At 44.0% G+C, this 22,045-nt stretch overlaps 1 non-coding gene across 1 annotated transcript; it reads right to left on the bottom strand.

Moving 5' to 3' along the window:
- Positions 1–11,886: 11,886 nt before the first annotated feature.
- On the bottom strand, positions 11,887–12,044 carry LOC114230717 (U1 spliceosomal RNA). The gene has a single exon (XR_003616679.2). It is a non-coding gene; the product is annotated as a U1 spliceosomal RNA (small nuclear RNA).
- Positions 12,045–22,045: the final 10,001 nt, after the last annotated feature.

Raw genomic sequence — 22,045 nt, 5'->3', positions numbered from 1 at the left:
CCTTATTAATTAAAGAGTATTAATAATTTTTGAGAGTGACTGTTATGGTGAAAAGAAAGTTAATGAACATTGAGGAGAGAAGATATTTATAATCTACTCTTCAAGCTAGGGTGAGGGTTAGTAAAAATACACTGATAGCCACAAGCTTCCTTTGAACTCTTAGCTTAAAACTCTTATTCCGCCATTATTTGTCCAAACTATGAAAAAGAGGAAAGCATACTCACCCTAGTTTTTTCACTTTTTCTTCCTCTAGAGCAGTGGTTCTCAACCTTCCTAATGCCGCGACCCTCTAATACAGTTCCTCATGTTGTGGTGACCCCCAACCATAAAATTATTTTCGTTGCTACTTCATAACTGTAATTTTGCTACTGTTATGAATCATAATGTAAATATCTGTGTTTTCCGTTGGTCTTAGGCGACCCCTGTGAAAGGGTCGTTTGACCCACAAAGGGGTCGCGACCCACAGGTTGAGAACTGCTGATCTATAGTATGAAGGAACTAATCAACCCATAAATAAGGTTAAGGCAGGAAGAAGGAATGAGACAGAGATACCATGAGTCCAATTATATGCAAACTCAGTGGGTGAGCTCTGAATAGTTGAACGTTGACTTACATTGGGAGGAGACAATACACCAGTACATACTGAAAAGATAATGGGCTTTAGAACTGAAATACTTGAGCTCTGCTCTCTGATTCTGCTACTTAAGTTAACTTGTTTGGAGCCTCATTTTTCTTACCAATAAAAATAGATTCCACAATGCCTACACATCAAGTCTGTGTGTACTAAATATGGCATGAGTGAAGGTACCTGAAATCTTAGCACAAAGCCTTGTTTGTGGTGGACACTGGACAGTGGAGCTTTCTTTAGTCACCAGGATCAGGCGTCCTTTATGCATTAGAACCAGTCATGTCTTCTAGAGAAGGGCCCGGAGATTCTCCAGGACTTCTCAGCAAGACTAAACTTGAAAGAGAACAAAGAACAATGTAGAACTTATGGATGACTGACTTCACTTATTCAGTTATAATTGCTCTAGGTTAGTATATTAAAACATAGAATTAAGAAACTCTTCTTTCTCGTGTACATATCTTACCTAGAAATCTTACTCTAATCCTCTTCTCCCATTATGGACTCTAACCAGACTCCAACCCTGGCCTCCAAGAGAGATTATTTCACTACTAGAGGCCCGGTGCACGAAATTTGTGCAGAGGGAGGAGGGTCCCCCTCAGCCCAGCCTGCACCCTCTCCAATCCAGGACCCCTTGGGGGATGTCCGACTGCTGGTTTAGTCAGACATCCCTCTCACAATCCTGGATCACTGGCTCCTAACCGTTCACCTGCCTGCCTGCCTGATTGCCCCTAATTGCCTCCCCTGCCAGCCTGGTCGCCCCTAACTGTCCCCCTGCTGGCCTGATCACCCCTAACTGCCTCTGTCTGCCGGCCTGATAGCCCCAACTGCCCCCCCCCCCCCCCCCCGGCCGGCCTAGTTGCCCCCAACTGCCCCTCTGCCAGCCTGGTCGCCCCATGCAGCCTGCTGTTCAGTCGTTTGGTTGCCCCTCACTGCCCCCCCTGCCGGCCTGGTCACCCTTTGCAGCCTGTTCGGTCGTCCATTCAGTTGTTTCAGTTGCGATGGTCACTTAGGCTTCTATATAGATAGATTATCTCCAGGTAACTGTAAGGGGTCTGACCAGCGCCTCCCCCAAAGCATAGCTGCTGCAAGAACACCTCATTAGAGTTCTAGTGGAGGGGAGAGAGGTGGTTGGGAACAGGTCTGTCCCCTTGCCCAGCCGGGTTCTGTGGGTGCCGGGTATTAACTAACATCCTGCTGAACAACCCTCTGTGGGACCCACGATCCTGTCACACAAGTCACCGGGAGCCTTTTCAGTGTAAGTGTGGGAAACACCACTGACCTGCACTTAGGGGGCAAAACGTCAATGACAAATAGGAAATGTTCAGTCATCTGTCTGGTAAATTGCTGAAGTATTTTGTCCACTGGGTGGCACTGTTGCACTTGAAAAATAAACGTGGTCTTGAACTTTTTATAAGAAGGTTAAATTCTTCAGTCTTGGAATGGCATATTTCTTTCTTTCCCTCCAACAGAAGACATCATCAGATGTCTAACCTCAAGATAAGTTCCTTCAAAGGACAGAAGGGCTCTGTGTACAGAATTCAGGACTTGGCCAGAAGATCTGGAAGCATCCAAAGCCTGCTGAGGAGGGAGACCTTTCAAAGCCCAGTCTAGCAGAGAACTTTGCATTGTCCTGTTAGCCTGTTCATTTGGGAGCAGGTCCTTCTAACAAGTTCTTGAACTCTTTACGGCCTGTGTCTTCACATTCCAACCCTTTTTGTGACCCAAGTGCTCAAAACATAAAGTATAATCATTATTTTAATTTAAAAATTAAAACACTAGCCCTAATTCCGGTCAAGGGCACATGCCTGGGTTGCGGGCTTGATTCCCGGTGGGGGGTGTGCAGGAGGCAGCCAATCAATGATTCTCTCATCACTGATGTTTCTATCTCTCTCTCCCTGTCCCTTCCTCTCTGAAATCAATAAAAATGTTTTAATAAAAAATAAAAATTATAACACTAAACGTTTCTCTATTCAAGGAATTGCAACGGTAAGTTGGAATTTTTTCTTTGTTTCTCTTTCCTTGTTGTGTTTATTAACAAAATAAAAACAAAAATCCCATCAGTATATTGCTTTTGAGCCCTTGAATGTTTCCCTATCCTTGAAGTTATATTGAAATAGAGCAGATGGAAGCACAGTAGGATATGACACATATGCTACACAGAGAGAACAGAGTCAAAAGGCTTCTAGTGCTTTCCAAACAAATGAGAGAGAAAGGAAGGGAGAGAGAGAGGGGGAGCGAGGGAGGGAGGAGGGAAGGAAGGAAGGAAGGAAGGAAGGAAAGAAGGAAGGAAGGGAGGGAGGGAGGGAGGGAGGGAGGGAGGGAGGGAGGGAGGGGGGGGGAGGAAGGAAGGAAGGAAGGAAGGAAGGAAGGAAGGAAGGAAGGAAGGGAGGGAGGGAGGGAGGGGAGGAAGGAAGGAAGGAAGGAAGGAAGGAAGGAAGGAAGGATGGAAGGAAGGGAGGGAGGAAAGAGGGAGGGGAGGAAGGAAGGAAGGAAAGAAGGAAGGAAGGAAGGAAGGAAGGAAGGAAGGAAGGAAGGAAGGAAGGAAGGAAGGAGGGAAGGAAGGAAGGAAGGGAGGGAGGGGAGGAAGGAAGGAAGGAAGGAAGGAAGGAAGGAAGGAAGGAAGGAAGGAAAGAGTGATAATTCTTTTTTGTTGTTCTTAATCCTCACCTGAGGATATTTTTCCATTGATTTTTAGAGAGAGTGGAAGGGAGGGGTAGAGACACAGAGAGAGAAACATCCGTGTGAGAGAGATGCATTGATTGGTTGCCTCCCACACGTCCAGATCAGGGCCTGGGATTGAACCTCTAACCAATGTACATGCCCTTGACCAAAATCAAACCTGGGACCCTTCAATCCCCAGGCCAACACTATCCATGGAGCCAAACCGGCTATGGGAGTAGTGACAATTCTTGATATGTGCTGACACCATGTGGCTCATTAAACTGCTTTGAGGAGAAAGTTAAGCTCTTGGACAAGAAGCCACTCTCTCTATGTCACTTTAACAGTCTTTTAGTTTGAGGACTCCTCTACCGCCCATGTGAGGTTTCAGTGTAAATGAAGAGAAACGGGAAAGCAACTTTAGAACTTCTATCAACATTACTTTCCAGTTGCAGAAGACTGAGGAAATAAGAAAAAGTCTAGAGAGGTTCTCCATAACTGCTCTTTCATTTGCCAATTTCTTTCTACCCTAACAGTGATTAAAATGAATGAATTAAGTTACAATTTTTAAATATGTTTTTATTGTTTTCAGAAAAGAAAGGAGAGGGAGACAGAAACATGAATGATGAGAGAGAGGAAACATTGATCAGCTGCCTCCTGCATACCCCCTATTTGGGATCAAGCCCACAACTCAGGCTTGTGCCCTGGCCGGGAATCGAACCGTGACCTCCTGGTTTATGGGTCAGTGCTTAACCACTGAGCCATACCGGCTGGGCTAAGTTAGCATTATTGAAATAAGTTTTTGTTTTTACTAGTTCTATAATTTTTACATAATTTTAATTAAATTATATAACTTAAGGTCAGTATTCTTAGATGAGTACTACAAAGCACTATACTTGAATACTTTATGGTCAGACTTGAGCTAAGTCTCAGCTTTATCACTGACTAGCTGTGTTATCTTAGGCACATTATTTATTTTTTTTTTTTTAAATTTCTTTATTGATTAAGGTGTCACATATTTGTCCTCATCCCCCCATTCCCATCCCACCCCTCTCCCCACGCATGCCCCAATCCCCTGTTGAATTTAACCGTTGGATAGGCTTATATGCATGCATACAGGTCCTTTGGTTGAACTCTCCCCCTCCCCCCACCCTCCCCCCACCCTCCCCCTACCCTCCCCTATCCTCCCTCTGAGGCCCGATAGTCCGATCGATGCCTCCTTGCTTCTGGTTCTGTTCTTGTTCCTCAGTCTATGTTGTTCATCATTTCCCCTAGATGAGCGAGATCATATGTCACTAGATATATACTAATAAGAACTGAATGTGAGACGAGCAATAATAGTTATGCTGACAGGCAAATGAATCAATCTGTAGCGAGCTTCCCCCTGGACCAACAGTTCTTTTGAGACCCAATTTCAATGTCCAGTAGTTCCTTATGTATACATGTCAGCACTGACCCCTCAGCTCTGGATGGTGGACAAATGGTGGTAATGGAGGTCCGACTCCCTCTGGTTTGGTCTTGGCCGAACCCAGGGGCACGGCGTCACCCGGACTAAGGGGCACGTGGCCTCACCCATACCCAAGGGGCGCGTGGTCTCACCCGGGCCTGGGACCCAGCCTCACCCGGATGGATCCAGGGGCGCATGGCCTCACCCGGACCCAGGATCTGGCTTCACCCGTACCCAGGGACGCTTGGCCTCTCCCAGACCCAGGGGCACGTGGCCTCACCCGGGCCTAGGTGCACGAGGCCTCATCCGGATCCAGGGACACATGGTCACTCCCGGACCCAGGGACGCTTGGCCTCTCCCAGACCCAGGGCCACTTGGGCTCACCCGGGCCTAGGTGTACGAGGCCTCACCCGGATCCAGGGACACATGGTCTCACCCGGACCCAGGGACGCTTGGCCTCTCCCAGACCCAGGGCCACTTGGGCTCACCCGGGCCTAGGTGCACGAGGCCTCATCCGGCTCCAGGGACACATGGTCGCACCCGGACCCAGGGACGCTTGGCCTCTCCCAGACCCAGGGCCACTTGGGCTCACCCGGGCCTAGGTGCACGCGGCCTCACCCGGATCCAGGGACACATGGTCTCACCCGGACCCAGGGACGTTTGGCCTCTCCCAGACCCAGGGCCACTTGGGCTCACCCGGGCCTAGGTGCACGAGGCCTCACCCGGATCCAGGGACACATGGTCTCACCCGGACCGAGGGACGCTTGGCCTCTCCCAGACCCAGGGCCACTTGGGCTCACCCGGGCCTAGGTGCACGAGGCCTCATCCGGATCCAGGGACACATGGTCGCACCCGGACCCAGGGACGCTTGGCCTCTCCCAGACCCAGGGCCACTTGGGCTCACCCGGGCCTAGGTGCACGCGGCCTCACCCGGATCCAGGGACACATGGTCTCACCCGGACCCAGGGATGCTTGGCCTCTCCCAGACCCAGGGCCACTTGGGCTCACCCGGGCCTAGGTGCACGAGGCCTCACCCGGATCCAGGGACACATGGTCTCACCCGGACCGAGGGATGCTTGGCCTCTCCCAGACCCAGGGCCACTTGGGCTCACCCGGGCCTAGGTGCACGAGGCCTCACCCGGATCCAGGGACACATGGTCTCACCTGGACCGAGGGACGCTTGGCCTCTCCCAGACCCAGGGCCACTTGGGCTCACCCGGGCCTAGGTGCACGAGGCCTCACCCGGATCCTGGGACGCTTGGCCTCTCCCAGACCCAGGGCCACTTGGGCTCACCCGGGCCTAGGTGCACGAGGCCTCACCCGGATCCTGGGACACATGGTCTCACCCGGATCCAGGGACGCTTGGCCTCTCCCAGACCCAGGGCCACTTGGGCTCACCCGGGCCTAGGTGCACGAGGCCTCACCCGGATCCTGGGACACATGGTCTCACCCGGACCCAGGGACGCTTGGCCTCTCCCAGACCCAGGGCCACTTGGGCTCACCCGGGCCTAGGTGCACGAGGCCTCATCCGGATCCAGGGACGCATGGTCTCACCCGGACCCAGGGACGCTTGGCCTCTCCCAGACCCAGGGGCACGTGGCCTCACCCGGGCCTAGGTGCACGAGGCCTCACCCGGATCCAGGGACACATGGTCTCACCCGGACCCAGGGACGCTTGGCCTCTTCCAGACCCAGGGCCACTTGGGCTCACCTGGGCCTAGGTGCACGAGGCCTCACCCGGATCCAGGGACACACGGTCTCACCCGGACCCAGGGACGCTTGGCCTCTCCCAGACCCAGGGGCACGTGGCCTCACCCGGGCCCAGGTGCACGAGGCCTCATTCGGCTCCAGGGACACATGGTCGCACCCGGACCCAGGGACGCTTGGCCTCTCCCAGACCCAGGGCCACTTGGGCTCACCCGGGTCTAGGTGCACGCGGCCTCACCCGGATCCAGGGACACATGGTCTCACCCGGACCCAGGGACGCTTGGCCTCTCAGACCCCGGGGCAAGTGACCTCACCCATGCCTAGGTGCACGAGGTCTCACCCGGATCCAGGGACACACGGTCTCACCCGGACCCAGGGACGCCTGGCCTCCCCCAGACCCAGGGGCACGTGGCCTCACCCGGGCCTAGGCGCACGAGGCCTCACCCGGATCCAGGGACACACGGTCTCACCCGGACCCAGGGATTAGGCACATTATTTAACACAGCTTCAAAAAATACACGAAGCAAAAGCTGACTGAAGAATTATAGAGATACAGACAAATCTATTAAGATAATTGAAAATTTCAACCCACATCCCACAGTAACAAATAAAATAAGAAGACAAAAAAAATTACCGTCTAGATTTGTACAACATCATTGATCAACTTGACCTATTCATCATATATAGAGCACCATCCCCAAACTACTGCAGAATTCAGATTCTTCTCAAGTACATAGAACATTTACAAAAAAAGACTAGATGCAGGGCCATAACACAAGTATTCACAAATTGTAAAGTATTGACTTGGTCATCCAAAATATTTTTCTGGTTACAATGAAATGAAACCAACAATAACAGAAAGATGATCTTAAAATTCCCAAGGTTTTGGAAATTGAGCAAAGTAATTTTAAAAATCACAGATGAAAGAATAAAACATAGTGGAAATCTTAAAATATTTTGAATTGAATATAACAAAATTTGTGGGTTACAGCTAAAATAGTGCTTAAAGAGAAAATAGCTTCAAGTGGAATGTTAAAATAAAAAAAGGTTGAAAGTCAATTATTCAAGTCTCCATATCACTATCCTATTTAGAAAACAGCAAATTGAACCAAAAAATGTAAAAGAAAAGTAAAAAAGTTAAGAGCAGAAGCCAATGAATTGGAAAATGGACACAAAGTTGAAAAAATTAACAAAACCAAATGTTGGTTCTATGTAAAGCTAAATAAAATTGACAAATTCCTAGCAAGACCAATAACCAGAATGAGAAGAGCAAAAATTATCAATAGCAAAAAGTGGGTATTGCTATAAATCACATTGTCACATTTTATAGACATGAAAAAGACAATAAAACATTAGGAATAACTGCATGTCAATAAAATGTGATGTTAGATCAAAATAACAAATTAAAAACTAAAACTGACACAAAAAGAATTTAAAATATGAACAGTCTTAAAAATGTAAGAAAAACCAAAATTCAAATTTTAACTCTCTTCCCATCCTGCACAGAGATAAATATGAAAGTGAAGGCGCTGTTGAGACAGCTGTTTAGACAAGCAGGCAGTCAAAGTAAGACAGGTCTGATAACAGGGCAAGGGATTTCAGTCTTTTGAACTTCGGGGTTACCTTTCATAGTAAGAATTCAGCAGAACAACCCAAATCCTGGGAGAACAGAGCAAGGCCAGGCTAGCAGCTAAGCTAACACTTGAGCTCCTGAATTACGAGTTCCTTCAATTCCTGTAACAAAGGATGAGATTGGGCCCTGGTCCTGGTGTGGGACTAGGTTTTCCATTGGGAGTAAATTAGCTCTACCCATACGATGAAGTTAAAGTCAAATGGGAAGAATCCACACTTTATGGTATGTTTAGGGAGTTTCCAGCTCTACAAACAACCTTTTCTGTTTCCTTTTTAAAACAGGAAAGACTTTCCCCCCCCTTTTTTTAAATATATATTTATATTTTTTATTGATTTTTTACAGAGATGAAGAGTGATAGATCCTCCCTTCCCCCCAACTGATGGACGGAGCATGACGTAAACTCTACCTGCAGCTGGACATTCCTGCACACCTTATATGGACTGTACATTGAACCACCAATCAGCACCTGCCATATAAGTCCCCAATTCCTAAATCCCTAGGCCCCTAACCATGTACCTCACATGAAACCACCAATCAGCGTGTGCTGAGTGCCCTAAGCCCAGTCCCCTCTTTTCCTCCCCTTAAAAGGCACTCTCACCCCGGCAAGCTCTCTCTCTCTCTCTCTCAAGCTCTCTCTCTCTTCCCTTTTCCCCCTCTGGAAGGCGGCCGGCAGGGTGATCGCCAATAAAGCCTATGTCCTGGTATCCCATGGTCTCCGGCCCTTGGGAGAGGAGAACCCGGGACCTTTCAGTCCGCAGGCCAACGCTCTATCCACTGTGCCCTTGACCGGAATCGAACCCGGGACCTTTCAGTCCGAAGGCCAACGCTCTATCCACTGAGCCAAACCGGTTTCGGCTTTTCTGTTTCCTTTTTAACAATTTCAGCAGACATGTAATGGAGTCTAGGAGCTTCATGCACCTCGGTGAACGTAATGAATGTCCCCCTCACGGAGGCAGGATCCTTGCGAAAGGCTTTTACCCTTTGTGTACTTTTCAGTCTGTATCCAGATCATAAGCCATTTGCTTAAGTGGTCGAACTACTTTTTTTTTTTTAATATATTTTATTGATTTTTTACAGAGAGGAAGAGAGAGGGATAGACAGTTAGAAACATCGATGATAGAGAAACATCGATCAGCTGCCTCCTGCACACTCCCTACTGGGGATGTGCCCGCAACCAAGGCACATGCCCCTGACCGGAATCGAACCCGGGACCCTTCAGTCCGCAGGCCGACACTCTATCCACTGAGCCAAACCGGTTTCGGCTCGAACTACTTTTGATGATCATTCATTTCAGACCCATTCTTTCTTTCTGCCCTTGGATTTGACAGTTCCAGACTACTTTTGTTTCCTAGGCCTTGGTTCCTGATTATCTCCACACCCATAAAATGCAGGTCATCGCCCCTACCCCTACTTCTCTTCTAACCGCATCTCACAAAACCCTAACCCGGTCCAAAGCTTCAAACCAGTTTTTGTCTAAGAAGGGATTTTTGGAATTTCAATTCTGCTTAACTTTTCCTTTTTAAAAGAGTTTCTGCATCTTGCTAGGCCATTTACTATCTTCCCAGGTCTTGGTCTGTATTAAGTTATTTTTTGTTTTCCTCCTAAAACTATTGAATAGCAGATTATGTAATGAAAAGAACACTTTTACTCCGGGTTGTTTTTCTCTTTTCCTTCACAGGTATGTGTATGACACAAAACTTTTTGGATCTCAGTTTTATAATCAGTCACTTAGAAAAAAATAATATCTAATTCACAAAGACGTTAACTTTTAAATTGTGTGTTTCCTATTCTCTGAGTGGAGGGAATCTGGCTGAAGTGCTTTTTGGGTGATTGTTGTAGAACAAGCATGTCAAACTCACAGCCCACAACGAATATTTTTACGGCCCAGCCAATGTAACGGTATGTAAGAAACGTTTTAATAAAAATTTCGTAACTTAATTTTTACAATATCCTGTTATACATAATTATTAATAATGAACTACAATGTTCACTGATGACTGGTTACTATAATTATGTTGCATTCATTTCCCTTATGCGCCTTACACGCAGGCGCACCATTTCTCTCCACTAATACTAGCAGTGAAGATTTTAGCAGCTGATTGCCACGTCATTAGTCTTGTACTGACTTGTTTGGTGTGCGAAACAGGAAATATTTTGCTTTTGAAGAACAAGAAAAATAGGTCTATTTGTGTTATGCTTACAATTCGAATTTGCCCAGTTATTCAGTGTCTGATAAGTTAATGTTCAAGAAAAAATATTAATTTTTATTAAAATGTTCTATTATTTTATGTTAATGATTACTCATTTATTTCAGCCCTTTGTCTCTATCAAAATAAACCTACGTTTCTATGAAAATTGAAGCTTTTGTTTTTCTACGAGTTTGACATGCTTGTTGTAGAAAGTAGCTAAGAACATAGAGAGCTGCACTGCCCAATATGGTGGCCACAATCCACATGGGAATGTTGAGCACTTGAAATGAAGCTACAGTTGAATACAACTGAAGTATAATTGGGATATCGTTTAAATTAGAATCAATGTAATAAGCCAGTGTAATTTATCATGTTAACAGATTAAGAAACAAAAGTTGTGTGATAATCCCTCAATATGTAAAAAACAAAAAAATTAAAAATCCAGCATCCATTTCAGATTAAAACAGAACTCTCAGAAATTAGGAATAAAAGAAAAATTTCTTAACCAGATAAAGAGCATCAACATAAAATATACAGCTAATATACTTAATGGTGAATGGTTGAATGTTTTTTCCCAAGTACAGGAACAAGGCAAGGATATCTACTATCACCATTTTTTTCCAACATTGCACTGGGGGTTCTAGCCAGTGCAATAAAGCAAGCAAAAAAAAAAAAAAAAAAAAAAAAGAAATCCAAAAAACTACAAATCAATATTCTTTATGATTTTCTCCAGCATACCTTGAAGTATTTGTCTATTTTCACTAACTTTTTTCTTAAAACATACTTCTCATTGACTTCTGGAAGTATAGAGTGTTAGAATATAATACTCATTTTTAAAAAGAATCTTAATGACTATTGAAGTCATTGAAATATTATACATTATTTTAAAATTAACTAGAAAATCAATTTTTTGAGAAAATTTCAATATTTAAGAAACCAAATTTTCTTGGGAACCATGTTCATATTTTTTATTAGTTTATTCTTGTACCTCCCAATGAATATCATTATTTTGATTTATAATAGTGTATGAACAGCAAAAAGATTTATGGATAAATGTCCCAAATAAGCAAAATGGGTTAAAAAAATAAAGCTACCATTATGATTTTCAAATTAATCAGGTGTCCAGAACATAAGTATCACAGGAAGAGGGTTAAATTCAATAAATTCACCAAGTCTACTTTCGAGTGTTTAGCTATAGTCATAGAAGAGAAATGTCCAGAAAAAAAGTCATAATAAATTAGAGCTTAGCAACTTACTTAAAATATACCAAAAATATTATTGGTTAGTAATAATACATACATAGACTTCTAATTGAACAAATGGAAAGGTGATTCCCAGGAAAAATATACGGAATAAAACCCATTGCTGCTGGGAATGGGGGGATGAGGACAAATATGTGACACCTTAATCAATAAAGAAATTTAAATAAATAAATAAATAAATAAAAAATAAAATAAAATAAATAGAATTCTAAATAGCACTCCAGAGATAATACTCTAATGCTAATTCCTACCCCACCCCTATAGTCAGGGAGAAGAAAAAGTAGTACAAGAAGTAAGCTCAGTTATTTCACATGTAGATTTAAAAAATTAAAAACCCAAGTTAATTCTTTTTTTTTTTTTTTTCCTAGCTCAAATGCAGTCCCCACTCCCACAAATTATGCAGCTGAGTTTCCCACATTTGGGGAAATCACAGGGGTGAGCACATCCGGAATGCAATGGATAAGCCTCGCCCTGGGAAAACCACCTTTGTGACCCTGCTGTCTTCCCTGCCAGGAAAGTATGATGAAGTGCTAAGATATGACATGGCATGAAATAGTGATGAGTCGTCAAGTGTACTGTTTCATTCAGGTAAAAGTGAACATGTAAGTTTAGGCAATGCAGATAGTGTAAAAACAAAAGGTAAATGATGTTTTATAGTTTTGTTCCATTTGTGAAAATTCATGGAACTGTGTAGTTATGACATGATCTATATTTTTTCTGTCTCTATATTATTCTTCAAGAAAAAGTTGTTTCTGAATTAATCGAATATACTATCTGTTCTTTCATTAATATTAAAACATTTATTAAATATCCACCTATATGCTCTGCCAAATACGAAAGGAGGTAGGAGACATGGAGTCCCGGTCTTCTTGTACTTTTCTTTCTCAAATGGATAACATATGTGAAGACAGACACGTAACAGACTAAGACACTCAATGAGCTGACCGCTGATGGACACAAGTGCTCCCTGTCTTTGCATATTATAAAACCACAGCTCATTTCTAGCAACTTTTTCGTTTATCATCTGCTTATCCTTTGTCCTTGAATCATTGTCCATGTATCATTTAGAAGTAGCATCTGTCCGGATTCATAATTCCCTTCCCAAATCCATCAAATGAACAACAGCTTATGAATGGCGTACACTGTACTTTGTACCCTTCCTCATTTCTTTAAGCCAATGTTTCTAAGACTTCAGTCTTTCACTTACTGTCTTCACAACTTTTGCAATATCATCATCATACCAACTGTTTTAAAAATAAATTTAGGCTGACCCATATGCTTTTTTATTGTAATACCTACCTAACTTAGTCCTAAGCATTATTATCCATGGAATTGTAGATTTGTTATTTTTAAAAAGGTGTGTCTGTGTGTTCTCAACTGAAATAATCATGTAAACCCTGGTGGTATGCTAACTGCACTTGACTATCCACTGTGTTAATCGAGTTAGCTTTGCTATCACCAAGTAAGAATGATAAATGCACCAACATAGAATCCTGCCCTGCAGAACATAAGCTGCTTTATCTTCTGTCTCAAAGGTAGTCTTATTTTTTGTAATCTCTTATAAGTAGACACATTCCAAGATACTTATAACAAAGAGTACTTAAGGAAGTCTTCTGAATTTCTTAATTTAACCTGCTCATGTTTCAGATTAAAATATCTCTTTTAGAAAATTTATCCCTGTTTTTTTTTTTTAAGTTTTTCAGATTGGTTTAGTAATTGAAATTAATTTTGATAACAGTGATGCAAGTACATTACAGTCTCTTCATTTTTATCATGCAGAAAATTGTGTCAAAGATAGCACTTGTGGAGTTTAAATAATAAGTAAAGGAAAGAATTGGACTTGGAGAATAAATAAGGTTCTCTTTGTTCATTTACTTAACAATTATCTACTGGGTATTTCGTAATAGCCTGCCCTTTTTCTAGGTGCTGAACATGCACCAAAAAAAAAAAAAAAAAAAAAAGCCCTAGCTGGTTTGTGCTCAGTGGATAGAGCGTCAGCCTGTGGACGCAAGGGTCCCCCCGGGTTCGATTCCGGTCAAGGGCACATGCCAGGGTCTCTGAAACCTAGATGTATATCTTCATGTCTTTAGGTTAGGCATTGGTTTCTTGCTATGACCCCAAAACACGGCAACAAAAAGAAAATATCTAAATTGGACTTTATAAAAATGAAAAATTTTTGTGCTTTAAAGAAAATTATCCAGAAAATGTAAAGATAATATATAGAATTAGGGAGAAAATATCTGCAAACACCTATTAAGTAAGGGACTTGTATTCAGAATGATTAAAGAACTCTTACAACTCAACGATAAAAACACAAGCAACTCATTTTTAAAATGAGTACAGTATCTGAATATCAATTCTCCTAAGATATGCAAATGCCAATAAACATTTAAAAGATGTTCAATATACAAATTGAAACCACAATGAGATACCACTTCATACACTCGAATAACCTAAGTGAAAAAGACAGACAACTACAAGTGTTGATGAAAATATGGAGGAATTGGAGCCCTCATACATTGCTGGTGGGATGGTAAAACGGTGCTGTCTCTTTAGGAAACAATTTGGCAGTTCCTCAAAATGGTTTAAACATAGAGTTACCATATAACCTACATTTCAAGACTTATACTAGTGCCTGGCTAGTGTGGTTCAGTGGCTGAGCATCGACCCATGAACCAGGAGGTCACTGTTCAATTCCCAGTCAGGGCCACAACTGGGGGTTGTGGGCTCAATCCCCAGTGAGGGGCATAAAGGAGGTAGCCGGTCAATGATTCTCCCTCATCATTGATGTTTCTCTCTCTCTCTCCCTCTCCCTTCCTCTTTGAAATCAATAAAAATATATCTTAAAAAAAAGACTATGCTAATGAAAGGTCTTGTACAATGACCTATCATGAACATTATTTTCCTCATTTATAAAGTAAAAATGGCACCTTTTTGTTGATAAGTTATCTATTCAAATTCAAACAATAACAGCAAAACCTAATTCTTTGGCTTTCCAAAGATATCTATAAGAAAATGAAAAGTCAAGTCACAGAGTGAGAGAAGATATTTATAAGATAGCACTAGTACATAAATCTGATAATAGACTGTATAAAGAACTCTGACCACAGTACAAACAATCCAATTTAAAATGGACAAAATATTTGAACAGACACTTCACAAAAGTAGATAACACACATATGTGTGTGGATATACATACGTTCATACATTAAAAAGTCTAATCAGCAAGTAAAAAATGCTCAACATCACTAATCATCAAGGAAATGTGTGTGTATATATATATATGTTTGTTTTGTTGTTGTTGCTTGTTGTTAATCCTCACTTGTGGATATTTCCCCCCCATTGATATTTTTAGAGAGAGTGGAAAGGAGGGGAAGAGACAGAGAGAGAGAAACATCGGGCTTGATCACCAGGAGACGAGTGCAGGAGGCAGCCGAGCGATGTTGGCATTTCTCTCTCACTGATGTTTCCTATCTCTCTCTCCCTCTCCCTTCCTCTCTCTATAAAAAAATCAGTAAAGTCCAGCTGACTTGGCTCAGTGGTTGAGCGTAGATCTATGAACTAGAAGGTCGCAGTTCAATTTCTGGTCAGGGCATATGCCCAGGTTTCAGGCTTGATCCCTGGTGTGGGGTGGGCAGGAGGCAGGGTTCAATGATTCTCTCTCATTGATGTTTCTCTCTCTCTCTCTTTCTCCCTTCCTCTCTGATATCAATAAAGGGATATATATATATATATATACATATATATATATATATATATATATATATATATATATGTATATATATATATATATTTTTTTTTTAAGGGATATATTTTTTAAAAATCAGTAAAAACATTTAAAAAACAACAACAGAGATTGATAAGGGCTGGATGAAATAGGTGAAGGGATTAATTACAAATTGATAGTTACAAAATAGTCAAGGGAATGCAAAACTATAGTTTAAGGAATTTAATCAGTAATCTATCCTATCTAATAAAAGAGAAACATGCGCTGAAGCCAGTTTGGCTCAGTGGATAGAGCGTTGGTCTGCGGACTGAAAGGTCCCAGGTTCGATTCCGGTCAAGGGCACGTACATGGGTTGCGGGCACAGCCCCGGTGGGGGGTGTGCAGGAGGCGGCTGGTCGATGTTTCTCTCTCATTGATGTTTCTGGCTCTCTATCCCTCTCCCTTCCTCTCTGTAGAAAATCAATAAAATATATTAGTAAAAAAAAAAAAAAAGAGAGAGAGAAACATGCAAATTGACCATACCTCCTCTATGCCCACAAGTCACACCCACCAGCCAATCAGGAGCGAGTATGCAAATTAACCCAATCAAGATGGTGGCGGCCACGGAGCTGGAGCAAGCAGGAGGCTTGTGTTGCCCCTGGCGATGGAGGAAGCCAAGCTTCCTGCCTGCCCTGGCTGGCCCTGGCCTCCGTTCAAGGCTACAAAGTTTCAATTATAGAAGATAAATAAATCCCAGATACCTGTTTCCAGCCAGCTCTGGCTTCTGCTCAAGGAGGCGCTGAAAAAAAAAAAAAAGGCAAAAAAGGAGGGGCTGGGAGCCTGGATCACCAGGGGGTGTGGCCAGCCTGAAAACAGCCCTCAGCTCCTCACCCAGGCTGGCCACACCCCCATGGGGTGAGGGTCCCGGCTGGGGGGCTTGGCCAGCCTGCAAACAGCCATCAGCCCCTCACCCAAACTGGCCAGGCACCCCAGTAGGGACCCCCACCCTGAAGGGGGTGTGGCCAGCTTGAAAACAGCCCTCAGCCCCTCACCCAGGCTGGCCACACCCCCATGGGGTGAGGGTCCCCACTAGAGGGCTTGACCAGCCTGAAAATGGCCCTCATCCTCTCACCCAGGCCGCCCCATGCCCCAAGGCAGTGGTCGGCAAACTGCGGCTCGAGAGCCACATGTGGCTCTTTGGCCCCTTGAGTATGGCTCTTCCACACAATACCACGTGCGGGCGCGCACGTACAGTGTGATTGAAACTTCGTGGCCCATGCGCAGAAGTCGGTTTTCAGCTCTCAAAAGAAATTTCAATAGTTGTACTGTTGATATTTGCCTCTGTTGACTAATGAGTTTGCCGACCACTGCCCCAAGGGAACCCCCACCCTGATCTGGGATACCCTTCAGGGCAAACCAGCTGGCCCCCACCCATGCACCAGGCCTCTATCTATACTAATAAAATGCTAATTAGACTGGGAGACCTTCCAGGAGACCTTCTGGACCTTCTTCTGGACAAGGCCCTGGTGGAGGGGCTGAGGTAGAGGCCAAGAGGAGAGGGCAGTTGTGGGTGAGCAGGCCAGGATGGGACGGCAGTTGTGAGTGATCAGGCTGGTGGGGGGCGGGGCCATTGGGGGTAAGCAGACCAGCAGGAGGGCCAGTTGGGGTCGAGCAGGATGTCAGTGGGGGTCAGTTGGAGGTGATCAGGATAGTGAGGGGGGGCAGTTTGGAGTGAGCAGGCCAGCAGGGGGGCAGCTGGGGGCGAGCAGGCCAGTGGTGAGGGAAGGTGGGGGCAAGCAGACCAGCAGGGGGCGCAGTTGGGGGTGAGCAGGCCAGGATGGGACGGCAGTTGTGAGTGATCAGGCTGGTGGGGGGCGGGGCCATTGGGGGTAAGCAGACCAGCAGGAGGGCCAGTTGGGGTCAAGCAGGATGTCAGTGGGGGTCAGTTGGAGGTGATCAGGATAGCGGGTGGGGGGCAGTTTGGAGTGAGCAGGTCAGCAGGGGGGCATTTGGGGGCGAGCAGGCCAGTGGGGAGGGAGGGTGGGGGCGAGCACACTGGCACGGGGGGCAGTTGGGGATGACCATGACAGCAGGGGGGCAGTAAGCGTTGACCAGGCAGGCAGGCAGGTGAGCACTTAGGAGCCAGTGGTCTAGGATTGTGGGAGGGTGCAGGCTGGGCTGAGGGGACCCCCCCCCCTGCACAAATTAATCAGTAATCTATCTATATATATAAAAGCCTAAGTGACTGAATGACCGAATGACTGAACGACCAGATGCTATGATGCGCACTGACCACCAGGGGGCAGACACTCAATGCAGGAGCTGTCCCCTGGTAAAGGAGTGTTTATTTTATTTTTTTAGTAATATATTTTATTGATTTTTTACAGAGAGGAAGGGGGAGGGATAGAGAGTTAGAAACATTGATGAAAGAGAAACATCAATCAGCTGCCTCCTGCACACCCCCCACTGGGGATGTGCCCGCAACCAAGGTACATGCCCTTGACGGGAATGGAACCTGGGACCTTTCAGTCTGCAGGCCGATGCTCTATCCACTGAGCCAAACCGGTTTCAGCAGGAGTGTTTAGCTTTAAGCCAATTTCCTTCAAGCATTGTGAAGTATTCCTGACTGAGGGGTGCCAGACACGGCTCATAGCTGGCAAGTGCCGCTGGGGCAGCGCGAGCCTCTCCTGATTGGGACTGACTGGACGCGAGCCTGCGGCAGGCGCAGTGGGGCTGGGATGAACGGGAGGGCAGGCAGGAGTGGCAGGCGGTGTTGGACTGTCAGTTTTGGCCCAATCCTCGCAGGCCACCCTGAGGGACCCCACCGGTGCATGAATCTGTGCACTGGGCCTCAAGTATTGTAATAATTATGTATGATGTCAGGTGAGTACTAGACTTATTGGGGGGAATCACTTCATAAGTTATATAAATGTGTAACCACTATGCTGTACACCTGAAACTAATATAATATTGAATGTCAACTGTAATTGTAAAAGTTTTTTTTAAAAAGATGGATGATACCAACTATAGTAATTGGAAATCTTGTACATTGCTTGTGGAAGTGTAAAATGATGCAGTCACTTGAAAAACAATATAAGAACTTTAAAAAACTTAAGGATATATCTACTCAATGTCCCAACAATTGTATTTCTAGGTATTTACCCAAGAAGAATGAAAACACAAGGACTTGTACAGAATACAGGATGGTGTAAAAGTAGGTTTACAGTTGTTTGTATGGAAAATAATACAATAATTAATAAATAATAATACAAGAATAAACTCTGTGTTTTGCATAGTTGTGAGTATGCAAAACACAGAGTTTATTCTTGTATTATTATTTATTAATTATTGTATTATTTTCCATACACACAACTGTAAACCTACTTTTGCCTACCCCTGTATTTATAGCAGATGTATCTATAAGAACCCCAAATGGAAACAACCCAATTGATAATCATCAAATGTGATATTTTCAGACAATGGAAAATTAATTAGCAATAAAAATAAGTAAACTGATCCATTTAAAACCAAGTAAATCTCAAAAACATTATTTGAAGGAAAGAGCCAACACAAAAGAATACACGCTGTCTGATTTTATTTTTATGAATTCTTGAACAGATAAAACTCATCTGTGCTAATAGAAAACAAAGGGGTACAGGAAAATTTTCTGGGCTTATGTAAATGTTATATATATGTATAGGTATACATAAACATATCTATCTATTATCTATCTATCTATCTATCTATCTATCTATCATCTATCTATCTATTTTTTTAATCCTCAACCAAGGATATTTTTCCATTGGTTTTTAGAGAGAGTGGAAGAGAGAGGGAAAGACAAAGGGAGATATCAATGTGAGAGAAATACATCAATTGGTTGCCTCCTGCATGAGCCCTGACCAGGGCCAGGGCTGGGGAGGAGCCTGCAACCAAGGTACATGCCCTTGACTGGAATCAAACCCAGGACTCTTCGGTCCACAGGCCCATGCTCTATCTACTGAGCCAAACTGGCTAGGGCTAAATGTTTTATATTTTGAATGTGGAAGTGGTAGCTCAGTTATATATGTTCATTAAAATTCCTTGAATTGTTTACTTAAAGTCTGTGTATTTTATTCTAAGTGAAGTATTCCTCAGTAAAGTTTATTTATTTATTTTTTTTATATATTTTATTGATTTTTTACAGAGAGGAAGGGAGAGAGATAGAGAGTTAGAAACATCGATGAGAGAGATACATCGATCAGCTGCCTCCTGCACAGCCCCCACTGGGGATGTGCCCACAACCAAGGTACATGCCCTTGACCGGAATCGAACCCGGGACCTTTCAGTCCGCAGGCCGACGCTCAATCCACTGAGCCAAACCGGTTTCGGCTAAAGTTTATTTTTAAAAAATGATACTAGAAATGTACATGTGAGTTATTTTTCTACATATACATTTTTGTACATGTCATATACATGTACATTTTGTACATATCCAAGATATACATAGTGTATACCTGGAAGTGGAAAGCTTATAGTTTGCAAATTTTTAGTTTTACAAGAGATGTGAGATTAATCTTCAGAATGGTTTTACCAACCTCCACTTGTACTGGCAATGCATAAGAGTTCCTATTGACCCACATCCTCACAGCACTTTGTATTTCTGATTTCTAGATTTTGCCAATCTACTGGGTAAAAATGTTACCTCATTATGGTCTTAATTTAATTTTTTTCTGATTAATAACAAGGTGAAACATTTCCCCCCACTTATAGACAATTTGGATGTTCTCTTCTCTAAAATTGCAGTTCAACTATTCTATTCATTTGTCTACCTTTTCTCACTGATACTGTATAAGTTCTACATATTCTGGGTTCTAGATCTTTATTCATGACATGTGTTGAAAATATCTTCTTTCTGTGACTTGTCTTTTCACTCTTTTTTGATTAAGGTATTACATATGTGTCCTTATAGCCCCATTGCCCCCCCGACTCATGCCCTCACCCCCCTGTTGTCTGTGTCCATTGGATAGGCCTGTATGCATGCATAGAAGTCCTTTGGTTGATCTCTCCCCTTTCCCCCAACCCTCCACTACCTTCCCTCTGAGGTTTGACGGTCTGATTGATGCTTCTCTGTCTCTGGATCTGTTTTTGTTCATCAGTTTATGTTGTTCATTATATTCCACAAATGAGTGAGATCATGTGATATTTATCTTTCTCTGACTGGCTTATTTCGCTTAGCGTAATGCTTTCCAGTTCCATCCATGCTATTGCAAATGGTAAGTATTCCATTGTGTAGATGTACCACAGTATTTTAATCCACTCATCTGCTGATGGGTACTTAGGCTGTTTCTAAATCTTAGCTATGGTAAATTGTGTTGCTATGAACATAGGGGTGCATATATCCTTTCTGATTGGCGTTTCTAGTTTCTTGGTCTATATTCCTAGAAGTGGGATCACTGGGTCAAATGGGAGTTCTACTTTTAGTTTTTCAAGGAAACTCCATACTGTTCTCTACAGTGGCTGCACCAGTCTGCATTCCCACTAGCAGTGCACGAGGGTTCCTTTTTCTCCACATCCTTGCCAGCACTTGTCATTTGTTGATGATAGCCATTCTGACTGGTGTGAGATGGTACTGCATTGTCATTTTGATTTGCATTCTTTTCACTCTTTTAATGGTGCCTTTTAAAAATATATTTTAAAAAAAGATTTTTAATTGATTTTTAGAGAGAGAGGAAGGGAGAGGTAGAGAGAGAAACATTGATCAGTTGCCTCCCAAACACGCACACATCCTTACTGGGGATCAAGCATGCAACCCGGGCATCATGTGCCCTTGGGGGAATCGAACCAGCAACCTTCCAGTGCACAGGAGGAAGCTCAGCCAACTGACCCACTCTGGCCAGGGCTGATGGTGTCTTTTGATGAACAGAAGTTCTTAATTTAAATGTGTTTCCTCCCCTTTATGGTTAATGCTTTTCATGCCTTTGTCTTTAAGAAATCATTCCAGCACCACTACTCCCTTAAGCATTAAGCACTCAGGATGATGATGTTCTGACCCACATCAAATTATCCTGGAAGCAGAGTCTTGGGTCTGTTGATCACAGAGACAGTTTTGGTCAAAGTAGAGATAACATCTAGGTCTCAGTTGTGTTTCAGCTCCAGGCCCAGAAGAGCAGTAAGGCCAGGCAGGGTGACATCGGGACCAGCCTTGATGACTAATGACCCCCTATCCTGGCACTGAGCAGTCAGTGGAGACCACGACCCTGAAAGGACACACCTGGGAAAGCTGATCAATATTCTATTGAGATCCTCCCTTGGGACCTCCCCTAAGGTCCTCCCTTAAGATCCTCCCCTGTAGCCCTAGCTGGTTTTGCTCAGTGGATAGAGTGTCGGCCTGTGGATTGAAGCGTCTGGGTTCGATTGCAGTCAAGGGCACATGCCCAGGTTGTGGGCTCAGTCCCCAGTAGGGGGCATGCAAGGAGGCAGCCAATAAATGATTCTCTCTCATCATTGATGTTTCTATCTCTTTCTCCCTCTCCCTTCCTCTCTGAAACACACACACACACACACACACACACACACACACACACACACACACACACTGAGTGGCCAGATTATTATGCGTTCAGAGATCATAATAATCTGGCCACTCAGTGTATATATGTATATATATATTAGAGGCCCAGTGCATGAATTCATGCATGGGTGGGGTCCGGCCAGCCTGGCCAGGGGGAGGGGACATGGGCAGTTGGCTGGCCTGCCTACTGGTCGAACTCCTGGTCGAGGGGACAATTTGCATATCAGCCTTTTATTATATAGGATATACACTGAGTGGCCAGATTA

Source organism: Eptesicus fuscus, chromosome 5, assembly GCF_027574615.1.
Source record: "Eptesicus fuscus isolate TK198812 chromosome 5, DD_ASM_mEF_20220401, whole genome shotgun sequence".
Taxonomy (NCBI): Eukaryota; Metazoa; Chordata; class Mammalia; order Chiroptera; family Vespertilionidae; genus Eptesicus; species Eptesicus fuscus.
This window is presented reverse-complemented; position numbering and strand designations above follow the sequence as displayed.